Below are 27,645 nucleotides of genomic sequence, written 5' to 3'. Positions count from 1 at the left end.
CACACACACACACACACACACACACACACACACACACACACACACACACACACACACACTAAATAAAAAAAATTACAGGTATTTGTATGTATGTGTGTATTAATGTATATTCTGTGTCTCTCTATATATATGGTAGTAAGTAAATGCGTTTTCAGAAAGATATTCAAAAAATTCAGTTTGCAGGGAATAAATGTTTGACTGTCGATCGTATTTGGAAGAAACTGACAGGTATTTGTATGTATGTGTTTATTTGTATGTATGTGTGTATTTGTAGGTATGTATGTATGAGTGTGTATTCAAAAACATCCATATTTACACTTTAAAGTTGGTTTTCACACTCAACCCTGTTCTGCAGAATCAGTGTAGCGACGGGAGGTTTGTGCCCATCTCTACGTTCTGAGTTCAAATTTCGCCGAAGTCAACTTTGCCTTTCATCCTTTCGGGGTCTAAAAAATAAGTACCAGTTGAACACAGGGGTCGATATAATCGACTATTCTCCACCTGCCCCAAGCCGCCCTTGTGGGGAAAAAAAAAAAAAAAAAAAAATAATAATAATGACCTCTGCCGATCAAACTCCCAACCCACAAATAAGTCTTAAGTGTGTATATATATAAGGGCAACACACACTAAATAAAAAAAAATGTTAGTAAGTAAAAGTGTTTGTTAAATTTTCAGATTAACACCGGCACAATTTTCACTACAGTGTTAGGGTTAGGGTTTTAGGGTCAGGATTAGGGTTAGGGTTAGGTAGGTAATCATGCGGGTGTTAATCTCAAGATTTACGAAAAGATTTTCCAAAAAAATCACAGTTTGTAGGGAATAAATGTTTGTCGATCGTATTTGAAAAAGATGTGTGGCTAATTTGTTTTGTTGTTATCATGGTGAAGGACAGAGTTCGAAATAATTCCCGCCAATTAGAATGAGCTATGCATATGAAAATGAAACCATTAAAGTGAAAGTATCTGTCATTACAGTATCGAAATGTGATTGTTTCAGTTTTGATACTGAAATACTGTCAGTATTTCTCCTTCCTTTCTTTTTGTATTTGTTGTTGGATCGTTCGTAAAGGTTCATAAGAGAAAGTAGGAGTTGAAAGGATTTGTAAAGGTAGTAGAAAGAGGAAATGTTAATTTGTGTAGTTTTATGGATCTTATTCCTAATTAGGGTTAGGGTTAGGGTTGACTGAAAAAATGACGCTGTGTCCTAACTCATTGTATTTAGAATATTAATTCCGATTCTTTAATTCAAGAAATTTGAAATTGTATAAATGTATGAGTTTTAAACACACACACACATACACACACACACACACACACACGCACGCACACACACACACACACACACACACACACACACACACACACACACACACACACACACAGAGAAAATCTGCCTTTCATAGATAAGATATATATATATATATATATTTATATGCATACACATACTCTCGATATGTTGCGAGTAGCAGACCTGCATCTGTGTATACATATATATATAGAGTAATGTCCAATGAGCAGTCACTTATTTATACCGGAATCATTTGCTATCGTGCAGTAATCCTACGGATAGCAGTTTTTGATAATAAAAAGGAAAAAAAACTGTATATGCTCTATGAAAATTCTGTGATAGGACTGAAAATATTTGTCTTTTCAAATATGCCTTGCTTCCATCAATGGGTTACATAGACAATCTTTTTCTGTTCTTGTATTGCGTATTTCATGTTTCGCTGCATCAAGTATGCGAGGAAGTCTTTGTCTGCTTGCGACTCAATCGACACTTAAAAGTAATGAAGGCATGGCACATGAAGTCCAGTGGTGATGAATGAAAGGTGATGCACTTGAGAAGCAAGGAGCTGCTCAACGGAAGTCTGCACACAGGAGATTTGAGTATAATGGATGTAGGTGCAGGCATCTGCCAAATGTCTTACTCAAGTGATCAGGTAGCCCTATTTAGCAACTACATTTCCTGCTCCAGTTCGGAGACAATTCAATAAATGAATAATGAAAACTGCCTATTCATCAGTCAAGAAGAATATATTGGATTCTTCTTTTGTGTGGCCGGAATCAAAACGGTATGTGTGGAATCAATTTTAGAAGACTCAAACGAACGATTGTTAATTTATAGGAAGATGATGCATTATGGTACACACGTCAATTCACTGTCAGAGAAAAAAACCCCAATCAAACAAGAAGAGTCATGAGAGCAAAACTATATCTTCTGGCCAGAAAGAGATGAGGCTGTACGGAGGGAAGCTGGTACTGCTCTAGTCATCGCGAAAACTATTGTCACCAAATCTCGCTTCATCTGATAGATCAATGAAGGTGAGTTTACCCTTGGATGATAATGAAATATAAACACTTTTAGCAGAATACAGAGTATTTCTATGAGTTACGTCGTAGACACCTGGACAGAACTAATTAGATTCGTTTGGAAAAAGAAATCTCAACTCTAAGAATTCGAAATCTGCCACTACAAACACCTTCCGGAAGCGAAAGAAAGGTAACAGAATTGCATCAAAAACTTGGATAGCAACAAACTGAAAAATCTTGAAGTGCAACGTTAACGTGCCTCAAATGAAACCAGCAAATTGAAAATATTAGCTGGCATTGCACCAGTTGTTACTCGTTGAGAATAGCTGCGTGAGATAATCCACAATACAGCTGCTGCATCGACTGGTTTCCCCAATTGCGAACATGTCAACTAGTTTGTTGTAAATGATGTGACAAGCTATGTTATCTGAAAAACGAAAGTACTATAAACCCTCTCTAAATGAGCAAAATATACAAGAAATTATCAGCCTGTTCAAAGATAATATTACAAAAACAACTGCAGCTGACGAAGGCCATCTGCTGATTCTAACAATGTAAAGGTTTTGCAGAAGCGCACAAATGAAGAATAAGGACCGCTCATACCACTGAATATGAAAAAATTGAAAGTTGGCATTCATGAGACAAAACCGAGGAAAACTCCGGTGTTGACAGCATTCCTAGGAAAGTTCATAAAGGTAGAAAGTAATTGTGCTCTAAACTTCTTTAATTCATTAGAAAATGTTTCCAGTGTGGTAAACTACTGCAACTGTTCAAAATTACATATACATAGGCAAAGTCACTATTTACAGATGTGACAGACAAGGGAGTGGATATTATCAAGGAATTTCCCTTCTCTTGATTGTAAGTAAAATTCTGGCGAAAATGCTAATCAGGCAACTTCAAAAATTTCCGAGTGAATTCTAACTGAAAGGCCATGTGAATTCTGTATGTCCAGAAGTACCAATGCCAATCGAACAGCAAAAAGCCTCGAACATCGAATCCTTTCTTTGTCATATTCATAAACTTTTAAAAAAGCTATCGAATCTATTCAAAATACATGGTTGTCTAGACAAATTTGTGGAAACATTTCATTTCACAATGGTGTGTAAGTCACCTTCTACCTCGAGAACGACAGCTTGACCTTATTTCTGGTTGTTGAAGGAGTAAACCAATGCTATGAACTGGCTCCAATGCTGAATGCCATGCTTGAAAATATAGTAAACTAGCTTACGAGTCGAGGGATAATTCGTACAAGTGTGGATGATGGAATGTTGAACCTAAGCTAAATTACACGAAGAAGTGCTGTAAGTATTCTTGAATTTATTTTCCTTGATGACACAGTTCTGACGGCACATTCCCTGGACGATCCAGAAAATTGCACGTCATTTTGAATGTGTGACCACAGCATTTGACCTTTAAATCAGAAAAATGAAGTCATGAATCAGCTCGTACCTTTTGCCAGAACGAGGACCTACAATGGCTTTGATGGCCTTTAAGTGTCGTGAAAGGGTTAACATATTTGGGTAGAACAATTTCTAATGACAACATCCTAAAGAGGCTTACCAAGCCTAGTCAACTGCGGCATCTTTTGGAAAATTCAATGAACACCTGTGGAAGCAAGGTTGTGTTGTGTGTGTGTGTGTGTGTGTGTGTGTGTGACATAATACGACCTAGAGTTCAAGTCTTTCAATATATAAATGTAAACCTATTTATAAGTAATTCGTTAGAATTTAAGCTTTCTTATTATAGTGATTTCAAATTTTGGCACAAGGCCAGCAATTTCAAAGAGTGGGGTAAATCGATTACATCAACCCCAGTGCTCAACTGAAAAGCAAAGTTGACTTCGGCGGAACTTTGAAATCAGAACGTAAAGACAGACGAAATGCCGCTAAGCATTTTGCCCGGCGTGCTAACGAACCTGCCGCCTCAAGCTTTCTTGTTATATTAACAATCGTTTGGGTTATTCCACTTTAATGGATATTCGGTGCGCTGGGGAAAGTCAGTTATTTTATGGAAAATTATAAAAAGTTCATCACTATCGTTCTGAATGGGATATCTATCTATCTATCTATCTACTATCTATCTATCTATCTATCTATCTGTGTCTCTCTGTCTGCCTGTCTGTCTGCCTGTCTGCCTGTCTGTGAAGTGTACTATGTATGCATGTATGTACACATACACACGCACGCAGTAATTTGATCACTTTTATTGGTTTATTGTCGTATCTGCGTGATAGACTCTTGTAGTTGGTGTCCAAATAAGCTACAAGGGTCTGATACGTAGATTCCCACAACAAAACCTTAATGAAAACAAATGAAAATAGAGAAGAAAATAGGAAATAGTTGTGTTTTTAATATCATATTTGCGCACGCGCACACACACATACTTGCATATACATATCCCACATTCACACCTACATAGAAAGCAAAATTCATGCTTTTCATTTTGGATAGAAAACACTAACGAAACACTTACCGTACTTCATATACAAAATAGATATAATCACCGAATCTGTTCGGGTATAGCTATGCCTGCTGATACTTTTTTGTTGAAATACACCCACAGAATATCAGCTACTTATTCAGTGGTACGCTAAGTTACACGTCATCCACATAGAACAGTGATATTCTGGAAATATGTTAGATCGAGTAAGTTAAACTTTTGCTCACAATTATGGTCTCTCAGTAGACCAGAATTGTGAATAGTAGCTCAGATTACTACCTAGAACTCAAGTCTTTCAGTTGACCCAATCTTATCTATCAGTTGGAGAAATTGCAAAAAATGCCAGTGAAATAATATTAGTGAAAGGTAGCGAGCTGGCAGAAACGTTAGCACACCGGGCGAAATGCTTAGCGGTATTTCGTCTGCCGTTACGTTCTGAGTTCAAATTCCGCCGAGGTCGACTTTGCCTTTCATCCTTTCGAGGTCGATAAATTAAGTACCAGTTACGCACTGGGGTCGATGTAATCGACTTAATCCTTTGTCTGTCTTTGTTTGTCCCTTCTATGTTTAGCCCCTTGTGGGCAATAAAGAAATAGGTATTTCGTCTGCTGCTACGTTCTGAGTTCAAATTCCGCCGAGGTCGACTTTGTCTTTCATCCTTTCGGGGTCGATTAAATAAGTACCACTTACGCACTGGGGTCGATATAATCGACTTAATCCGTTTGTCTGTCCTTGTTTGTCTCCTCTGTGTGTAGCCCCTTGTGGGCAGCAAAGAAATAAGAAACGTTAGCACGCCGGGCGAAATGCTTAGCGGTATTTCATCTGTCTTTACGTTCTGAGTTCAAATTCCGCCGGGGTCGACTTTGCCTTTCTTGCTTTCGGGGTCGATAAATTAAGTACCAGTTGCGTACTGAGGTTGATCTAATCGACTGGCCCCCTCCCGCCTTATGCCTAGAGTAGAAAAGATCATTATTAGTGAAACTCCTGAATTAGATGGAAAGCATGTAAACATTACTCTGTGGTACAACAGCTGAAGACATACTTATACATATATACATACATACATACATACATACATACATACATATATACATACATGCACGCATGTACACATACATATATTTATATGTATATATACACACACACACGCGCGCACAGACTTATGTGTATGTGTGTCTCTAAGATTATCAAGTCTTTCTGGTAGTGTTTGATCTTCGAATATAGCATCTCTATTATCTACTTTTAAGCCATTAAACATTTTTATGTCTTTTACTGAAAGTTTACTGAAAACCGACTGAAATTTGTAATGTATGAAAGGGCGAATATTCATATGTATTGTATCAGAAATGTCTGCTATTCATCAATGCTACAACTACAATAGGCTTGCATCCCAGTTGACTAATAGGAACAACCTTTATACATTATCCCGGGACAATCTCTTTATAGGGCTCATAGTTGCTTCTCAGACGTGCATTTATGTCTATCACACTTAAAGTAATAGAAATTTAAGTCACAAACTATAACTATAATATTCTTCCTGTCTCACACACAGTTTCATACATTTATATGATGTTTCTTTATGAAAGACATATATGACACAGCAATGCTATGAATTGGATGCATATGGTTATAAGACTTATCTTTCTGCATTACTGATTGTCTATGTAAGCGAGACATATAAACAGACATATTGATAGAGGTTGAGAATGTGACTTTGACTCATAACTTTGTAGGAATGGCTCAGTTACAGAAGAAAGGGACAGCAATTGTTGTTGTTAGTGATGATATCATTATAGTTACTATTATTGATCACCTGATCTACTACACTAACAACTGCTACCCGATCGATCATACAATTGATATGTATTATTGATCTTTGTAACAGATGGAATAATAGAAGGTAACCCACAAGCTGGAGAACTGTGTGATTGGAATAATACCATGTACATACTTTCAAGTTGTGGTTGCTACAATGGTGTGATGGTGAGGATAAGTCTGGGTGGTAGGCTCGTAGTGAGTGATATTGTGTGGTGGTGTAGTGCAATGGTGAGGACATTTTCCTTGATTGTATGGGGTGATAGCGAAATCATGTTGTACACTGGTATAGTGTGGCATCGAGGATATATGGTGATGTGGCTGTGAGTATATGTTGTGTGATGGTGGTATAGTGAATACATGATGTGTGGAGGGGTAACGTGGTAGTCAGATAATAGTTTGTTGTGGAGCTTACCTCTGAGGATATATTGTGTAATGGTGGAATGTGGTAGTTTGGACATGCTGAGTGTATAGATGTTCCATGCGAACCTAAGCTCGCTGGACGGACCTATCAGAACAGAGATTTGGAGGCGAACTACTCATTGTTCCAACAGAAGGTTATGCATGAGTGCATATCCCACAAGCTAGATAACACCAGCAACATTGACAGAAGTAGTAGTCTTTCCTGGAGCTGCGTCAAAGACATCACATCTCACATAGAAGGCTCTGCCTTTACTCTCTAGGGACAGTAGATTGCAGCTAGGTACCTGATGAACAAGAGAATAGAATGCCTCTAGACCTCCATGCTGTGATAGAAAACGTCATTTATGCTATACCAGTGTGAAGGATATCACCCAAATTATTAGCAGTATAAAAAAATATCTGCAAGATATTACCTTCTCATGAGACATGATATTATCGCACAGACAATGCTATATGGAAGGACTGTACTGACGGCCATAACAAAGGCATACAAGAATTGGAATGCATTTACACTTATATAAAGAATAATAGTCATGGAACATCCCAATAAGAACAGCAACCTGGTGTATTCACAATGGGCCAGATATTGTTCTACAGGACAGAAAGCTTATGACATGCTCTGTAGTTGAGTTTAGTTGCCAAGTTGATCTGAATGTTGTATCAAGAACTTTATGGAGAAGTAATAAGAAGCTTGTAGAACTTATACATAAATACTCTCATTCTTACACATTATCATAGGCGTGCTGGGCTATATAACGGATTTGCATCAAAATTTAGTAAAACTGAGGCTCTCCAAAATAGAACAAGCCAAATTAGTCTGTTCTCCAAATCCGATCAATCTGGTAGGGTTAAAATTTACAAAACGTTCCAGCGATTCCTCATGTGAATTTTCCATGCTAAACAAATGGAAAACATGTGAAACGCTTCAGGGACACTATGTGAATTTCCTGGGGCAGACATACGCACATATCCTCACATGCATATGAAATGTATGATCGCACACATATAAGAATGAAACAAAAATACTTGTATACTAAAGTCTAAAATGTGTATAGCAGAGATATTTGTATACTGAAGTGAAACACATATCTACTGCACATGTTCATCCATGAGCACAAACATGCATATATACATATATCAACCGATTCAAACAACTACAAACAAACATCCAACATCCGTCTTACTTGAAACAAGAGCCAGCTTGAATTCTCCATGTGGAAATAAATTCTAAAGAACATATACATACATACACACATGCATACATATATACAGCGAGACAGACAGACAGAAAGATATACTGTCTGAAGTAAAAAAATACAGTAGAAAACTTATGACTGTGTAGCTTGATTATACAAAAAAAAAAGAGCACTTGACGCTACTACCTACTTATGGCCACTGAAGTTCGTGCACTTGGTAAAAGTATCTGCTATCTTAGCTGCTGCCAACGAGATATATGCGTGCGTATATAGAGATATGTGTGTGCGTATATGGATATATGCGTGCATGCGATAATATACGCAGTTTTAGACGCGTTTTGACCTTATCACTACACAGTAATTTCCCTTTGTTTTAAACGGTCATTTTTCACAGGAATTTTCAATTACCAGATAACTGAAGAGACGTTGGCGTGGGCTCCCACCCTGGCATCCGAAACTCGGAGTTTTATCATGGCTACTGAATAAGTGTCACATATTATTACAGATAAATTCCTCTATTTGCATAATATCGAGGTCTCTTTCTTTCTTTTGTTGTCCTTCCTGTCATATATATATATATATATATATATATATATATATATATATATATATACATATATATGTATGTATGTATATATGTATGTATGTATGTATGTATGTATTCCCACATACACACATCTGTATACATACATACGTATAACTACAGTATACGTACTGGTTTTTAAATGCACACTTACCAAAATTCGTATACACGTATATAGCATACATATAGTCCTTTATATAAATGTATACAAGCATGTATAAAATGTGTACATATCAACATGTGTAGGTACGCATACAACATGCTTACACGCACACACACATACACACACACACACACACACACACACACACACACACACACACACACACACACACACTCAAGTTAAATTAGAAATTTCGGTTAAAAATGTGAGTGTGTGTCTGTGTATATCGGTGTAAGCAGCCATCAGGTCTAAAGACGGGAATCACAATCCCACCAAATTGTTGACCACGCCTTCACGTTTGGCTGCCATAGCCTTTCGATCCAATACAGTAAATACCCCACCATTTACATTAGATTCTTTGTATTTAAGAAATTTTTTGTCAACCACTTCCTGACCACAAGTATTCTCACTTCACCAATGTGTGTGAACTACTAGCGACACACTACAATACAAGCAGCATCTAACTTGGAGCAAAATGTCTATCTTATAACTTTTGAAGCATGTTACGTCACCTGATGATGCTTTCTGCATTGTGCAGAAGGCAGCCGAAACGATTGTTGTGCTAAATAAAGCTTCTAGTTACACTCCGTCTTCTGTATTAATTATTTTAGTCGTTGTATATAAAAAAAAAAAAAATATATATATATATAATGACTAAAATGTTTAATACGGAAGACGGAGTGTAACTATCTATCTATCTATACATATTGTATAGCTGAGTTTGTGTGTGTGTGTGTGTGTGTGTGTGTGTGTGTGTGTGTGTGTGTGTGTGTGTGTGTGTGTGTGTTGCATCTATAGAAATCCACACCTTACAAGATAGCAATCTGGGAGTCGCACCAATGGATTCCTCATGGTCGAAAATGGCCGGAATCGGCCATTTATTACTTTTTTTTATTGCTTCCTAAATTGAAACAATAAATTGAAACAATTTTCAAATCGGAGCATGAGTTAAGTCCCCTTCTAGCGACGGTGTAAACAGAGGGAGATTCATAGTGACATATAGCTGGTCGTGTGTGAACATGGGAGAGAGCAGAAATTACCAGAGCAAAAATCCTAAGTGTTCACTGTGCATTCGATCCTTCGCAAACGATCAGCTATTATTTTGTAAACAATATACGAAACTGTTCATGTTTTCCAATTATATATATATATATATATATATATATATATGCTTTCGGTGCAAATGGTTTTGTTATACGACGCCGTATTTTACAATCATGTAAATAATAATAATAATGCTATTTTTTTTATATAAGCTTAAAGTTTATAGCGTTCACTGTGCAATGACTAAGGAAAATAGTCTAATAACGAAGCATATAAAAACTCGACAGAAAAAGGAAGGCTTTCCTATCCGTGTGTGAAGGTAACACACACAGTCATGCTAACAAAGGGATGTGGATTCGCATCCCACGCGGATGGGAAAGCCTTCTTTTTTCTGTCGAGGGCTTATATGCTCTGTTATTAGATTAGACTATTTTCGTTAGTCATTGCACGGTGAAAGGCTTATATAAAATACCATTAATATTATTTACAGGATTGTAAAATACGGCGTCATGTAATAAAGCCATTCGTACCGAAAGCATATATATATATATATATATATATATATATATATATATATATATATATATATATATATATATATATATATATATATATATATATATATATATATATATATGTATGTATATATATATATATATATATATATATATATATATATATATGTATATATATATATATATATATATATATATATATATATATGTATATATGTATGTATATATGTATGTATATATATATATATATATATATATATATATATATATATATATATATATATATATATATATATATATATATATATATATATATGTATATATATATATATATATATATATATATATATATATATATATATATATATATATATATATATATATGTATATATATATATATATATATATATATATATATATATATATATATATATATATATGCTTACTATAACTTCAGCCTGACCAAAATCTTGTGAGTGGATTTCGTACTCGGAAACTGAAAGAAGACTGTCGTATATATGTGTATATTTGTGTATGTGTGTGCCTGTGTCTTGTGTGTGTCCCCCCACCATTCCTTGACAGCTGATGTTGCTGTGTTTACATTCCTGTAACTTAGCGGTTTGGTAAAACACACTGACAGAATGAGTAATAGGCTTACAAAGAATAAATCCTGTGGTTGATTTCTTCGACTAACGACGGTGCTCCACCATGGCAGGAGTGTCTATGTGGTAAGTAGCTTGCTTACCAACCGCATGGTTCCAGGTTTAGTCACACTGCGTGACACCTTGGGCGTTCGGCGAGTGTCTTCTACTATAGCCTCGGGCCGGCCAAAGCCTTGTGAGTGGATTTGGTAGACGGAAACTGAAAAAAACCTCGTCGTATATATATATACATACATACATATATATATATATATATATATATATATATATATATATATATATATATATATATATATATATATATATATATATATATATAGTTGTGTATGTGTCTGTGTTTGTTCCCGTTACCGAGCGGTTCGGCAAAAATGACCGATAGAATAAGTACTAGGCTTACAAAGAATAAGTCTTGGGTTCGATTTGCTCGACTAAAGGCAGTGCTCAAGTATCACCGCAGTCAAATGACAGAAACAAGTTAAAGAATAAAAGATTAAAAGAATATACATACGTACACATGTATATGTTTTATTCTTTTAGTTGTTTCAGTCATTTGACTGCGGCCATGCCGGAGCACCGCCTTTGAGTCGGAGAAATCAATCCCAGGACTTATTCTTTGTAAGCCTAGTACTTATCCTATCGCTCTCTTTTGTTGAACCGCTAAGTTACGGGGACGTAAACACACCAGCATCGGTCGTGAAGTTATTGGGGGAGGGGGACAAACACAGACACACAAACACACGCACACACACATATATAAACGACTAGGCTTCTTTCAGTTTCCGTTTACGAGGCTATAGTAGAAGACACTTGCCCAAGGTGCTACGCAGTGGGACTGAACCCGGGACCATGTAGTTGGTAAGCAAGCTACTTATCACACAGCCACATATATCGGAAGTAATTCATATATCCGAAAAAGAAGCGCACTCTAAAACGTTAGAGCTGTGATATAATTATTTAAAGTTGGTTATGTACCATCGACCAATTGACGAGTCGCCTATACAGCTAAGTACTTTGTAGGTGCGAAACCAATGATTACTTTCTGACCGGCCATAACAACCAGCTTTAAATAATTATATGTATATATACGCGCGCACGCGCACGCGCGCACGCACGCACGCACGCACGCACGCACGCACACACACACACACACACACACACACACACACACACACACACACACACATGCAGTTGTTTATATACGTTACTTGGGAATACTCAACTATATGCACTGGTAGATAGATCAGCTGATAGAACATCTAGGTTATCCATCATTGATATCGAATGTCATCGATGTTGGTTCTGTTTCTTTGTAAGAAACCAGTTCCCTCTTTCTAAGAAAAATTCTAATAGATGATAAAAATAGTGAAAGTATATATGCATACATACGTACGTGCGTACATACGTACGTGCGTACAGAATACATACATACATACAAACATACATACATGATGTTGGCTGGTTCTAGCAGACTCCAGATACAGAGATATTGAAGGGATCCAACGTACTGAGCGTGGGACTGTTAGTGCTCAAGAACCGTTTAAGTAGACTGGACAACCTCGTTCGGATGAATGATCGGAAGATCCCCAAACAGTTGCTATACTGTGAACCTATTTATGGAAAGCGCCTCGAACAGAAGCCAAGACTACAAGTTGAGGATTGTTTAAAGTCCTCGTGGAAAGCATGTGAGATATGGAAGATCAGGTCGGAAAGCTATGTTTGTCATCGCCTGCAATAGAGGAAACAAATAATGGAAGGAGTGGGTGTTTTCGAAAGAAAATCCCAAAGCAACAACAACACAAAAACAGCACGTATTTTTAATCGAAAACGCACCACCAGTGTACTTTATTTACATTATTTACACTATTTACATTTGACGGATATTTGTCCTCATCTTGTTCGTTGTTAACACAACTTTTCGGCTGATATACCCTCCAGCTTTCATCAGGTGTCTTGGGGGAAATTTCGAACCTGGGTTCTCATTCCTAAGGTATTTTTCGTTGTTATTATTATTATTATTATTATTATTGTTATTATTATTATTCAGGTCCCTGCCTAGAATCGAACTCGGAATCTTGGGGTTAGTAGCCCGAGTTCTTAACCACCACACTATATCCGTCAAATGTAAATAATGTACATAATTCTTCATCTCTTAAATATAGAACTGTATGACGTGTACTTTTAACGCATTCTTCAGGTGGAATAAGTATAGCACAATGTATGACAAGATTGTATCTTTGTATTACAAGCACAATCCATCTGACAGGTTTCGATTTTGTCTCCGTCTTCCCAATTTCCCTCACAAGGTTTGGGCAAACCCGAGTCTGTGGTAACACTTGCGCACGTTGCTCTGCAGTGGGATCGAATCCAGGACATGTATAATTGCAAACGCGTACATAAACACATACGCATATACATACTAGCATGCAAATACACACATACAATTTCGGCTGCTTATTCTCGATATTGCTCCAATCTGGCCAGCCTCAAGGAAAAACTAAACAAAGAGCATTAGATTCCTTGGAAGAAAGCAGCGAATGTATACAAAAACAAGAACGCGATATATAAGGCTTAGATCCAGGGATCCAAGTGTGGGAAGTTTCTAACCTTCAAGCAGTCCGTGGCAGGTATAGAAAACAAATAAGTGGTGGACAGTGTAAGTTCAGGAACAATAACAATATATTGGCGTTGACAGTGGCCCGGGAACAAAATTTGCTTAGGGGGTACAAACTCAGTTTCAAAATTTGGCACTACTGGAGAAGTGTGGATCCGAGTTCTGGGAGCGTGCATGTCACAAATTTGCGCATGCGCATGCGTTAGTCATAAGTAGTCGAATTTAGCACACAGGTAAAAAATGAGACGCTCGCTACTTGCTGTAAATGGAGAGTGGGTTATCCATCTAATACAAGAAGAAAATTGCAGATTAATTGAATAAAAACATGAAAAATAACAAAATGATATTTCATTGAAAAGTAAACCATTCTGAAAGATAGTTCAGAATGTTTTCAAAACATTCATCTCCAGCTTTTCCCATATTTTATTAAGGGTTAGGGATTAGGGTTTAGGGTTAGGGGTTAGGTTTAGGGTTAGGGTTTAAAGTTAGGGGAGGGGAATGTTTTTTTCAGTATTCAATGATTATTTTTCACTTTTATATTCAACTTATCTGCAATTTTCTTTTTGTATTACATGGATAACCCCGCTCCTTTTACAGCAAGTAGCGCGAATCCACGCGTCTCGTCATTTGCCTTGTGAGCTAAAATCGACTACTTACAACTAATGCGCGTGCACGCGCAAATTTGTGACATGCGCACTCTCAGGACTCAGGTCCACACTTCTCCTGTAGTACCCAAAATTTTTACAAACAAGGTGAAGTTTTCTAATTTAGGTATCAAAACAAACAAATGTTCAATAATAATAACTTTTATTATTATGAGGATCGACTGGAAAGTTAACAGGCTGACCAATATATTCTCATAGAATGTGACCAAATGAAGTTCATTTTTAAATATTAGGATCTTTTCTGCTTGATTTCACCTTCTGAAATTTTAAAATTAAGCGAAAATTTTCAAATTTGATATATTGGTGTAATTTTTCCCGTTGAATCTGATGCTATTCACTTATTCCAGAAAAACTTTAGAAAACTGTAACAGAGGTTTAAAGTTTGATTATTTTCCCCTCCATCAGAGAACAGGATGTGGAAGCTGGCATTTTGTAGAAGGTGACAACATTACAATGTTAAAACATTCAACGATGGAAGTTTTAATAAAGTTTTGTGAAATGTTGGATAAACATACTGTTGGTTTAGTTCATGTAAACAATACACATTTTTGAAATTGGAATAAAATTGAGGCAATTGAAAAGTGAAAATCAAACAGAAAGGATCATCTCTTTTACTCTTTTACTTGTTTCAGTCATTTGACTGCAGCCATGCTGGAGCACCGCCTTTAGTCGAGGAAATCGACCCCAGGACTTATTCTTTGTAAGCCTAGTACTTATTCTATCGGCCTCTTTTTGCCGAACCGCTAAGTTACGGGGACGTAAACACACCAGCATCGGTTGTCAAGCGATGGTGGGGAGACAAATACAGACACACAAACACACATACATAAATATATATACATATATACGACGGGCGTCTTTCAGTTTCCGTCTACCAAATCCACTCACAAGGCTTTGGTCGGCCCGAGGCTATAGTAGAAGACACTTTCCCAAAGTGCCATGCAGTGGGACTGAACCCGGAACCATGTGGTTGGTAAGCAAGCTACTTACCACACAGCCACTCCTGCATACTTCTTTCAGCGATTCATTGCTTCGATTGCCTTGGAAAAGAAGCTATCCTGTTAGTTAAACAAGTTTTCAACAGCTGATAAGACATCATCACTATGATATTGGCTCCAAACCGAGGATTTTTTTTATATATGTAGGGGATATAGATAATAAGATGAGGTCAAATCACTAAAGTAGGGAGGGTGGCTTAGCAGTCCAAAGCCAATCACACACAGCAGCCATCGAAACCAATTACTTGTGCACTGGAGTATTTGTTTCGATGAAAGAAAAACATACTCGACAGTTTTCCTTGCGTTTGGCCTTGATAGCCTTTCGCAACTGCCTTTGAAAGGTGGCACAGTACAGCACTCTCCATTGATGGTGAGATGCTTTTTTGCAATCCCAAATACTGAGGCCACCACCTTCCCTGCAGATTAAACAATCTTGATGACCTTCTTTAGAGTAAGTGTTGAGGAGTGTCTCCACTGTTAGATTATCTCTTATTCTCTAACTCAAAATGATAAACCCAACACATTTAATGAAACTGGATTTGCCTCAAGCAATGTCAGATATTATCGAAATGTGATCAGCCTGGTGCCATTTTAATCAGGTGTCAGAATAAGCAACACCCACCAAGCAGAAACTTTCATCATGCCAAATTTATTGTGTAGAATATTCTCAGCTCTCACACGTGATATGCTAATAACACTGGCAATTTATTTTTTTCTCCGGTGGAGGCAGTTGCAGACTGTTCAGATCATTAGTCTTCTCAAAATTATCTCTGCTCAAATCAGTTAACCTGTTTTGCACTGTTGATAAAACTGGAGCATCATCCTCCGATATATCAACATGTTCTTGGGGACTAAATCCTTTTTCTACAGGTACTTGATAACAGCATGATGCCAAATTTTGTTCATCTTGAAGAGAAGTCACTAATAGTTACTTTTGAAGTTTTCTCTGAACATTCAAATGTCAGTTTACCAAGAAAGAAATAATGAAGCTATAAGTAGTGTTAAAATGGAAGTAAGCCGAGTTTTTGCATCACTCCATAATTCACACGTATATGAAAAAAACTGTATCAACATATTCCAAAAGTTTTCCTACGCTCACACGTTTTGTTAATGAAACGTTTCATGAGGATGTGCAAAGTGTTTTCATCGTATATTTTTTTATGTACATGCATTATGGCACAATGTGTAAGACAGTGCTGTGTCATTGTGGTACGGAACCAGGTCTTCATATGGCGAAGTGCACTGAATGTTCTTTCGCTTGATGCAACAAATACAGGTGAAGACAAGACAAGCTGCATTAACGCCAACACTTGTGGCATACTAGAACGAAAAATAGCATCAGACACTCTCCGTTTTTCAACTATGTCATTAAATGATTTAGGCAAATTTTCCCTTTCCGTCCATAGGCCAGCAAGAAGTTTGATTTGAGATGAAAGTAAGAGCAAATCAAAAGAAGCAGGTAGATGTGCATTTTCAAAGTTAAATACTCCACAATTGACTGCTGACAACAGCAACTCCTCTCGCTCAGAGCATACACGTATTCCCTGTTGCTGGAACCGGCGAGTCAATTCATTTTCGATGACGTCTACTATAGAGAAAAATTGCCGACGCCAGTCATCGGTGACAGAAAGAGCAACTTCTTCAGTAGTTGTTGTGTGCCTAAAGCGCAGTGGTGTATTTTTAGATCGCGAAATGTTGGGCATTTTAACCAAGTCAGAAGAGGATACTTCATCGAAATATTTTTTAAAAACCTCACTTCTCATTTTTGAAAGAGAGTTTTTCAACTTTTCAATCAATTTCAAGCAATCACCGGCTGTCGTGCCTGGACGCTGTAAGCTACGTGCCACTGGCTTACATACCCCAAATATATCCCCAGCGATTTTAATGCCGAACAAAATGGAAGCTTTGCCAGATTGTTTTAGCAGCCCTTTAACAGTAGCCTTTGTTGCTGCTCTTAACGACGAGTCATTAAGAAGGTCAAGCAAAAAATTTTGAATATTCTTATAATTGTTTTCTGCTCGTTTCAGTGCTGTTGCTCTAATGCACCACCGAGTTGGACACACTGCTTGCAACATGATGACATTCTCACCACTAACATTTGTCCATTGTGCTTTTCTTTTTGGTGACTCTTTTGCAAGAATGGCGCATTGATGAACAAAATTCAGTGCATCAGCTACAAAGGTAACCTTAGAACCAACTTCTTGGAGGATAAGGTCCAGAGAGTGGTTTCCACAGTGTATAAAATATGTACCTGGGAACAAATTTTTCAATCGCATTTGTACACCTGAAATGTTTCCACTCATGATACTTGCACCATCAAATGAAAAACAGCATAACTTTGAGCCAAGTGAAATGTTTAGACGACAAAAAACATCAAGAAAAATCTTAGTCAGTGTCTCCGAAGAGCAGTCAGGGAAAAAACCTAGAAAATCCTCATTGACATTCAGGTCTTCAGAAACGTACCGGACAGTGATTGATACTTGTTCCATGCCAGAGCAATTAGTGGTACCATCACATATAATGCCAATAAATCTGGAATTTTCTACTTTTATTTTGATCTCATGTAAAATGTTATGAGCATATGCCTCTAAAATTTCATTTTGAATTGTATCAGAGAGGAAATTGTTCCGACGCTTAAACCACTGACTTACTTCTGCACTGCATTCTTCAGCAAGTTCCCTTACAAGATTTACGAAGTTTCCCATAAGATTTTGAATTTCTGTTGAATACAACATGGCAGATGATTAAAAAGGGCAGACACAAGAAAGGAAAAATAAATAAAGGATCACGAATAAGGCCACTGAATTGTAACGAAAAAACTCTGGTCGAACAAAAACCTGAAAAGCAAATAGTAAACATCAAATAAATAGTGCTTGTGTTTTTATTGGCAAAACCAGCAACATGACCTCCCATCCAATATGCTTCAAAAGATGATAGGCCATACTAGAGCACCGTCTTTTATTTGAAGAAATCAACGCCAGGATTTATTCTTTGGAAGCCTCGTATTAATTCTATCGCCTCTTTTTTCGAACCGCCAAGTTACAGGGGCATAATCGCATCAACATTAGTTATCAGGCGATGGTGGGGTGACATACAGACACGCAAATACATACATTCGTATGTATATGCGTGCATGTATGTGTGCTTACATATGTACCTACCTACCTCTCTCTCTCTCTATATATATATATATGTAAACACACACACACACACACACACACACACACGCATATATATATATATATATATATATATATATATATATACATATACATATGTGATAATATACGGTAAAACCATATAACCGGAGGAGAGCTTACTCTACAAGTAGAGAAGTGGGTAAATATAAATAGACCTCGTAACGATACCAGCTACCAAATGGTTTCACGGCGAATTGGGGCCCCAAGTGACCTTTGTAAAGTCATTGAGGGAGAATCCCGAGCCGATTATCGAGGTCTATTTATATTTATATATATATCGTATATTTATAGAGAGGGCAAATTTAGCCATTTCTCCGTAGATTGAAAAAAAGATGAACAACTTTAATCGATTTCCGAACATTATTGGGTTCTCATCAGAGGCGTAGTGGTTCAAACATGAAAAATAGAACTTATGTTGAGTCAGTCTCAATAAATATAGATTTATTGATCGGAGAAAGTTACATAGTGACTGAAAGTTCGAGAGTTTCGTGCAGTGGCACTTATCAAACTAATTAAATCAACGTTTTCTATATAAAATGAAAAAGCAGGACAGTATCGGAAACAGATATGACGCAAATATTATTTTATATATAGGCAGGAAGAGTTTTAATTAATAATATGACAGAATTAAGGCAAGATAAAAAAAATGAAAGTCGCCAATATATAAATCATTCTGTCTAAACTACGTCTTTAAGATACGATTTGTTAGTAGTAACGCTAAAAGGAAACTATTTCCTAAGGAACTCAAGCAGATAGAGAGGAATAAAGACAAAAGGAAAGTAAAGATTTAATGAAAAGGTGAATCAAGACTAAAGTTGGAGTTGAAAAAAAAAGGCATTTACCCAGGCAGTGATCAAGCTGATAATGGTATGGATTATTGAATGGTCGTTTTGTATTGAAAGAATTTTGAAGGGTTTTATTTTTCGACTGGGGTCAAACGGTCGAATCCATTCAACCATGTTTTAAGTCTTTAGCAACACCAATTACAAAGAACTTGGGAGTGGTATTGAAAGATGGAGAGAAGTATTGGCAGACAGAAACTGGGTGGGAGCTGTCTTCAATAATTCAAGTAATGCTATATATTCAAAATTAACCACACATGCTGGTTTTGTTGTTGTTATTGTCACTTATTTTTTTTGTATTTTGACGCTACTTGCCTTCAGAAGTTAGTGGTCCCCAGGGAATTTTATGCCAGCTTCATCACTTTTATTTATTTATATATTTATTTTTTTCTTTGTTTTGAAACGAGATCGAACTTAAGCATTTTATACCGATAGATTTTAGACACTTTTTTCTGCAACTGGTAAGATTATGTAGGGGGTGCAAATTTTGATCTTGCACCCCTTGAAAATTCTAGGGGGTGCGGGTGCACCCGCTGCGCCCCCTGTTCCCGGGCGCTTGGGCGTTGAAGGTTACACACTTTTTCCTATATCGAACTTACGATAAGCTGCAACTTTCTGTATAGCTCACGGTTCGCGACTAGAGTCACTATGAATGCGAATAAAAATCCAAATTGAGAGAATTTTAACTTATCAACAGGCAAAACCCAACCTTACCATAAGATTAATGAAAATATTAAATATATTCATGCTAAAAGTAATCACCCACCCTCAATTAAGAAATCGTTAACATTTACTATTGGTAAGAGAATATCATTACTTTCATCTAATTTAGAGATCTTCGAAAAACATGAACCCTATTACATGAGGTGGGATATACTAATGATATTCAATTCTTTAATAATCCGAAATATAATTATAATTATAATATTAATGATTATAATATCAATGATTGAGAATTATAATAAGGTCTACTTAGGTAATTATGGTAAGAATAATAGGTATTATGATAATAAAAAACATAAACATAATTGTAATGGACAAAATAATAGGATTAAATTTAATTCATTTAATGATAATAATAAATTTAATAGTATAAATAATAAATATAATAATATCTATAATAAGAATAAACTTTGGCTAATCATTCCTTCCGGCGTTCAAGTTAAAACTAACATTATTAAAGAGATTTTAAATGTAATTGATATATTCCTTAGAGATAATAAAAAATGTTATATCTTGTAATGATTTGGGTGTAGGTTATTCTACTATTAATAATGTTGGCAACATTATTTCTTCTTTTAATAGATTTAGGTTATATAATTATTACAAAATAAGTTAAATACTTATTCTAATAATAATAATAATAATAAGGACAAGGATATAATTATTGTACACGCAGAAATAAGACTAAATGTAAATTTAATAATAAATGTAATTTGAAGGATGTCGTATATAAATGTATATTGACTTTAATGGACGGGAATAAATTTAATGGTTATAATTTAAATAAGTTTTACATAGGATCGATAAGATTGGTGTTGCACTTATTTTTAATAATATTGTTTAATGTTTTTCTTTGATTTATTGGTAAAATAAGTATTTTTATAGAAATTCATTTATTGTTAGTTAATATTCTAATAAACGCTAAGTTAATAGTATAACGTTTATAATTTTAGTTTAACCTAAAGCTTCGATAAGATAAGTATTGCATTTATTTTCATTAATATTGTTAAACATTTTTCTTTTATTTATTGGTAAAATAAGTATTTTTATAGAAATTCATTTGTTATATATTGTTAGCTGATATTCTAATAAACGCTTAGTTAATAGTATAACGTTTAAAATTTAGTTTAAACTAAACCTTCGATAAGTATTGCCTTTATTTTCAATAATATCGTTAAATATTTTTCTTTTATTTATTTGTAAAATAAGTACTTTTACCTATTGATAAAATAAGTATTTTTATATAAATTCATTTATTATTTATTGTTAGTTGATATATATACATTCATTTTATTATTATTATTATTATTATTATTATTATTATTGTATTTTGACCCGATGATTAGCTATATTTTTGAATAGAATTGATTTTCGATCAATTTATTTTAATCGATTTTATTTTATTTTCTATTTGAAAATGTGGTTATGAAACACGTGTAGTCGTTTCATTATTTTAATACTTATTACTTTATATTTTATTATAGTTCTTTTTAGTGTTTTTACTTATTAAATTTTTCTATATGTGACTGTGGATTTTCATGGATGAGTTCAGGAATTGTGGTTCTTTTCTCTAAGTTATATATATATTTATTATATACTGGGAAACTTAATTTAATTTTAATTTTGATAAATTAAATTAAATTGAATGTTTACCTGTAAATTTGGATTTTTATCCCTAATATTATTATCATAATTATACACACACACACACACATATATATATAATACAATATGTGACAATTATTCGATTGCCATAATAGGACTCCGAGTTTCGGATGTCGGGGCGGAAACCTTCTCCGGCATCTCGTCAGTTATCGAGGCAATCAAAAAATGCTATGAAAATGACCGTTAAACACAGGGAAATTACTATGTAATTCACCGTTATTAAGACAAAAGAGATATGAGAATGACTGTTAAATAAGGGGGAAAAACCGAAGGGGAGAAAGTAAACAAGTAAGGAAGTGAAAATGCTCATAGAAATCGCGTAAGCGCGCATGTACATACATACACATGCGCGTACGCACACACACGTACATGTGTCTATATGCATATGCTCACTCACACTCGCGTGAAACACAAACATGCACACCCACACATACGCGTATATATACACATATATATGCAACCATGCATGTACACGAATGCATATCCGCGCGCACACACACGTGAACATACCCATATGCGCACAATTATATTCAAATACACGTCTAAAATACGCACATGCTATATATGTATATGCTCACTCACAATCACGTAAAACACTCGTATGTACATCCACATGTATATGGTTGCACATATATATATGCAACCATACACATGTACATATACATGTACATATATACATACTCACACACACGCACACACACACGATGTACACATATGCATATCCGCACACACGTGCACATACCCATAATTATATTCAAATATAATTATGGGTATGTGCACAATTATATTCAAATATAATTATGGGTATGTGCACAATTATATTCAAATATAATTATGGGTATGTGCACAATTATATTCAAATATAATTATGGGTATGTGCACAATTATATTCAAATATAATTATGGGTATGTGCACAATTATATTCAAATGCACGTTTAAAATACGCAGGTGCTATATGTGCATATGCTCACTCACACTCGCGTGAAACACTCGCATGTACACCCACATATATACAATACACGTGTACATTTACATGTACACATATATATATACCCCACACACAGACACATACACGTGTATATACCCATACGCGCACAAAAAGTTCATATAAACGTCTATATACGCACGTGCACAAAAAAAATGCAGGGTGAAAGTTAAAATACAGAAAATATGTGTAAAAATATATAAAGCAATTAAAATATAAATATATATATATAAATATGTAAAAAATATGTAAAATATATATATAAAAAATATAGAGATAAAATGCTTGTACGTGGACACAATAAAAAAAGATACGAAACTCGTAGTCTTACTATGGCAACCGAATAATTGTCACATGTTATATTACAGATAAATTCCTCTATCTATAATATCGAGGTCTCATTCATTCTTTTGTTGTTTTACCATTACTATTAATATATATATATATATATATATATATATGTGTGTGTGTGTGTGTGTGTGTTTCAAGTTCGTGCCTCACAGCGTTCATACACACAATTTTCCTCGTCTGGCCGTAAAGCCTTTTCTGTTTGTTTTCCTGTCTTGTTTTTTGTCCGCCACTACATTCCTCCATGGCAAGATTTAATTTGTGTGTACAAATTTAATTTGCGGTCCATGGGAAGAGCCGTTTTAACGATGCGTCTGCCCAGCTCTTCGAAACGCCGGTGTTAAAACGGGGGTAGTTGATGAAGTAGAATGTTCTCTATGTGGCTTGCGTGTTTTCTCATCTACGTTTTGTTTGCAATGTCCTGTACCCAGATATGCACCTATACATACAGGTGGATGTCGGTATGCACATACCTGTACGTATATATGCATATACTCATTTACTATTTGTTTATATATATATATATAAACATTGCAACACACACACACACATTTGTGTGCGTGTTTGTGTGTGTGTGTGTGCGTGTGTCTGTGCGTGTGTGTGTGTGTATGTGTGTGTGTATGTGCGCGTGCGCATGCATGTTTGTGTGAGAAAAACATATTTACAAACAGAAAAGCATGATATTCACACTGTCGTCCTAATGAAACTCCTCGTACATGCCTACACGCGCACAGAGTCAGTGTGAACGATATACTATTATAGAATGAGAAAGTTTACCATGAGAAAATGAAAGAGATAGACAAATGAGCGAGATCTTTTCTGTCGCTGTCACAGATTTTGAAATTTTAAAATTAAGTGAAAATTTTCAAATTTGGTATATTGATGTAATTTTTCACGATGAATTCGAGTTTGTGATTCATTCATTCCAGGAAAATTTTAGAAAAATGTTACAGAGGTTTAACGTTTGATCATTCTTACCCAATCAGAAAACAAGATTTTTCTGTGATAACTGTGATAAAATGAAAGCAATGTGTGAGATTTAACACATATACAAAGAGAGTAAGTATGGTAAATATATAGAGATAGTTTGATGGAGGATAAATAGAGAGTGTGACATATAGATATAGTACATACACACATACACACAACTCAACACAAGTTATTTTGTTACAAGTAAGGAATACCTCCGGATACATACATACGTGCATACATGGGGCTGTATGTATGAACGTATGCATGTACGTAAGTATATATATCTATATGTACTGTGTATGTATGTGTGTGTATGTGATTGTGTATATTATACATACATAGGTACAATTATTTGCGCATATGTATATCATAGCAGCTGAAACTTTCCTGAGTTCAATTTCCACCTTTTTTATAAAGTTATATTTTCTTTCAGTTCACAATGACAACAGTTTCTGCTGTTTGTCTGCACTCAACCGTCATTCTTTCTCTCTGTATCTTATTCTCTCACACACATATACACATTCAAACATATGCATTACTTGCATACACAACATATGTATACATATGCGCATATATATATATATGTATATATATATATATATATATATATATATATATATATATATATATATATATATATATATATATATATATACACACACACACAGGTACTATGCAAAGGTTTTGAACACAAGTGACAATATATGTTCGAGTGTGTATGTGAATGTATTATTATACAATGTAATAATATGTAAATGTATTTATATACACATACAACACATTCACATAATACTTATACTCACTCAGAGACACACACACACTCGCACACACGCATGTGCACGACTAGCTCAAGTGAACTGAGCTAAAGTGGATAAAAAATTATACCCATAGGTTATTTGAACCCATAACCTAGGTAGCGAATCACCTTAACCTCTCGGCCATCATAACACTTCCAACCACTTATATTGATGCAAACGTATGCAAGTTGTTACATATGCGTACACATTATAAGTTACATGTGGTTGTATAAGAAGTCTGTGTCTAAATATAGGCATTTGTATACAAATGCCTATATTTAGAAAAATTAGTATATATGTATATATTCGTGTGCATGTGCCTGTGTGTTCGTATGTGCGCTTCTCTGTGTATGCAGATACAGGTTGTTTGGTATGTACTTTCTACATCTGCCACTGTCTGTGCGAATATACGCTCACACGTATACATTCATACACATGCGCACAGCTTCATGTATTTGAGTGTGTATGTGTATATGCCCGCGCGTGTATTTGTGTATATACACACTAACACATGTATATATACATAAATGTTTATTATGTGATAAATGATGTGATAAAATACAATAAAATATAATATAATATGATATTCGTTTCAAATTTTGGCACATGGCCAGTAATGTCGTGGGCGTGGGGTAAGTCGATTACATCGAAACCCAGTGCTCAACTGGTACTTATTTTATCGTCCCCGATATGGTGAAAGGCAAAGTTGACTTTGGTAGAATTTGAACTCAGAACATAAAGACGGACAAAATGCTTCTAAGCATTTGGCCTGGATTCTGCCAGCTTCCTGCCAGTATAATATGATATGATATATGAGATAATATAATATAATACACACACGCGCATGCGCCCCCTCACATACACATATGTATATATACCAATAGATCTGGGCTGTAACAGGTTTCAAAACTTTTGAACAAACGTCGTGAATGCACTGTACTTAAACTCTTGCGAGCGCATGCATGTGTATTCGTCTATCTGTAAACACGTACTCACGCACACACACACAAACACACACACACACAAACACACACATACACACACATAAACACACGCACACACTTACATGCATACAGAGAGGTGTTTGAAAATATTTCTGTATTAATATGCGATTTGACGATTGTCTTCCCAGTAAGAAATGGAAAGGATGTCGACCTGAAAAACAATATCATACATACATGTTTAAATATGTATATACACCACACACACACACACACACAGCTGTACGTGTAAACTGGCATCGTAATAACAATAATTTTAAGAACAAGAAAGATAATAATAGTAAAAGTAACGCACCCTTGGTCAGGTAGAATAATGTGTTGTCCAGAGGGAGTGGAATACTAACAGTAAGAACAACAACTAAAATAACAATCGACCCACAACAGTAACAAGCAGTTACTCTCACTGTTTAGCAATTTATGTGTGTGTACTAATGTTAGTGATATTTAGTAGTTGATGTAGCAGGTGGCTGTGGTGGTCGTGGTGATGTACTGCTGGTGGTAGTTACGGTGTAGTTACAGGTTTAGTGGTAATGGTGGTGGTGAACTAGAGTGACTTGCAGTTGCTGCTGGTTGCTGCTCATTGTACCGGTGCTGCCAGCAGAGGACGGCGGTGGAGGTACTGGTGGTGGTGGTTGCGGTACTATCAGTTACATTAGTTATAGTAGATATTCTGATGGCAGTGGTGGTTGTCATGATAGTGGTGGCGGTATTAGCAGTGGTGATACAAGTGGTAGTAGTGGTGTGTCGTACTATAAGCATAGATAGAAATTTCTGTGCATTGCACACACACACACACACACACATATATATAGATGGCTACAAATAAGCAGACACATGCGTGTGCTTATATATATATATATATATATATATATATATATATATATATATATATATATATATATATATATAGAGAGAGAGAGAGAGAGAGAGAGAGAGAGAGAGAGAGAGAAAGAGAGAGAGAGAAAAAGAGAAACGTATTTATGAATACATACACACATACACACACATTTATATATATATGTGCAGATACAACTATCGCTATCTCAAGTCCTATGCAAAGGTTTTGAACAATATATGTGCGTGTGTGTATGTGAATATATTATTACATAATGTAATAATATGTAAATGTATTTATATACACATACAACACATTCACATAATAATTATACTCACTCAGACACACACACACACACTCGCACCCACACATATGCATGACTAGCTCAAGTGAACTGAGCCAAAGTGGATAAAAAATTATACTGTTTAAAAGTTCATTTGAACCCATAACCTAGGTAGCGAATCACCTTAACCTCTCGGCCATCATAACACTTCCAACCACTCATATTGATGCAAACGTATGCAAGTTGTTACATATGCGTACACATTATAAGTTACATGTGGTTGTATAAGAAGCCTATGTATAAATATAGGCATTTGTATACAAACGTGCGCGTATTAATCATATGTAGAAAGATAAGTATATATGTAAATATTCGTGTGTGTGTGTGTGTGCCTGTGTGTGCCTATGCGCACAAAGAGGTACAACCACTGCCTTCGTAGTTGCCGAAATCTACATTCCAAATCTTGGAATTTTTTCTATGAACAAAATTTTATATTTTTGATTCACCCGAATTATACATCAATAAAACGCGTCTGAAACAGCTGTAGCGAACCTTTGACCCATTTGT

The 27,645-nt window shown here is 35.5% G+C and overlaps 1 protein-coding gene across 10 annotated transcripts in view; it reads right to left on the bottom strand.

Moving 5' to 3' along the window:
* Positions 1-26,717, bottom strand: part of LOC106883611 (uncharacterized) — a 187,491-nt gene extending 160,774 nt beyond the window's left edge. For 2 of the 10 annotated variants that reach the window (XM_089362562.1, XM_089362565.1), the window contains exon 1: positions 26,256-26,696. The gene's annotated coding sequence lies outside the window, so the exon portion shown is untranslated. Of the gene's footprint in view, positions 1-12,597; positions 12,879-26,255 lie in introns of all 10 variants that reach the window. The other 8 variants (XM_052972777.2, XM_052972779.2, XR_016244254.1 and 5 more) reach the window with 7 other exon arrangements.
* Between the last annotated feature and the right edge of the window lie 928 nt (positions 26,718-27,645).

This window comes from Octopus bimaculoides, chromosome 14, assembly GCF_046866305.1.
Source record: "Octopus bimaculoides isolate indiv1 chromosome 14, ASM4686630v1, whole genome shotgun sequence".
Classification (NCBI taxonomy): Eukaryota; Metazoa; Mollusca; class Cephalopoda; order Octopoda; family Octopodidae; genus Octopus; species Octopus bimaculoides.
Note: the sequence above shows the minus strand (reverse complement) of the source record. Positions and strands in the feature narration are given on the sequence as shown.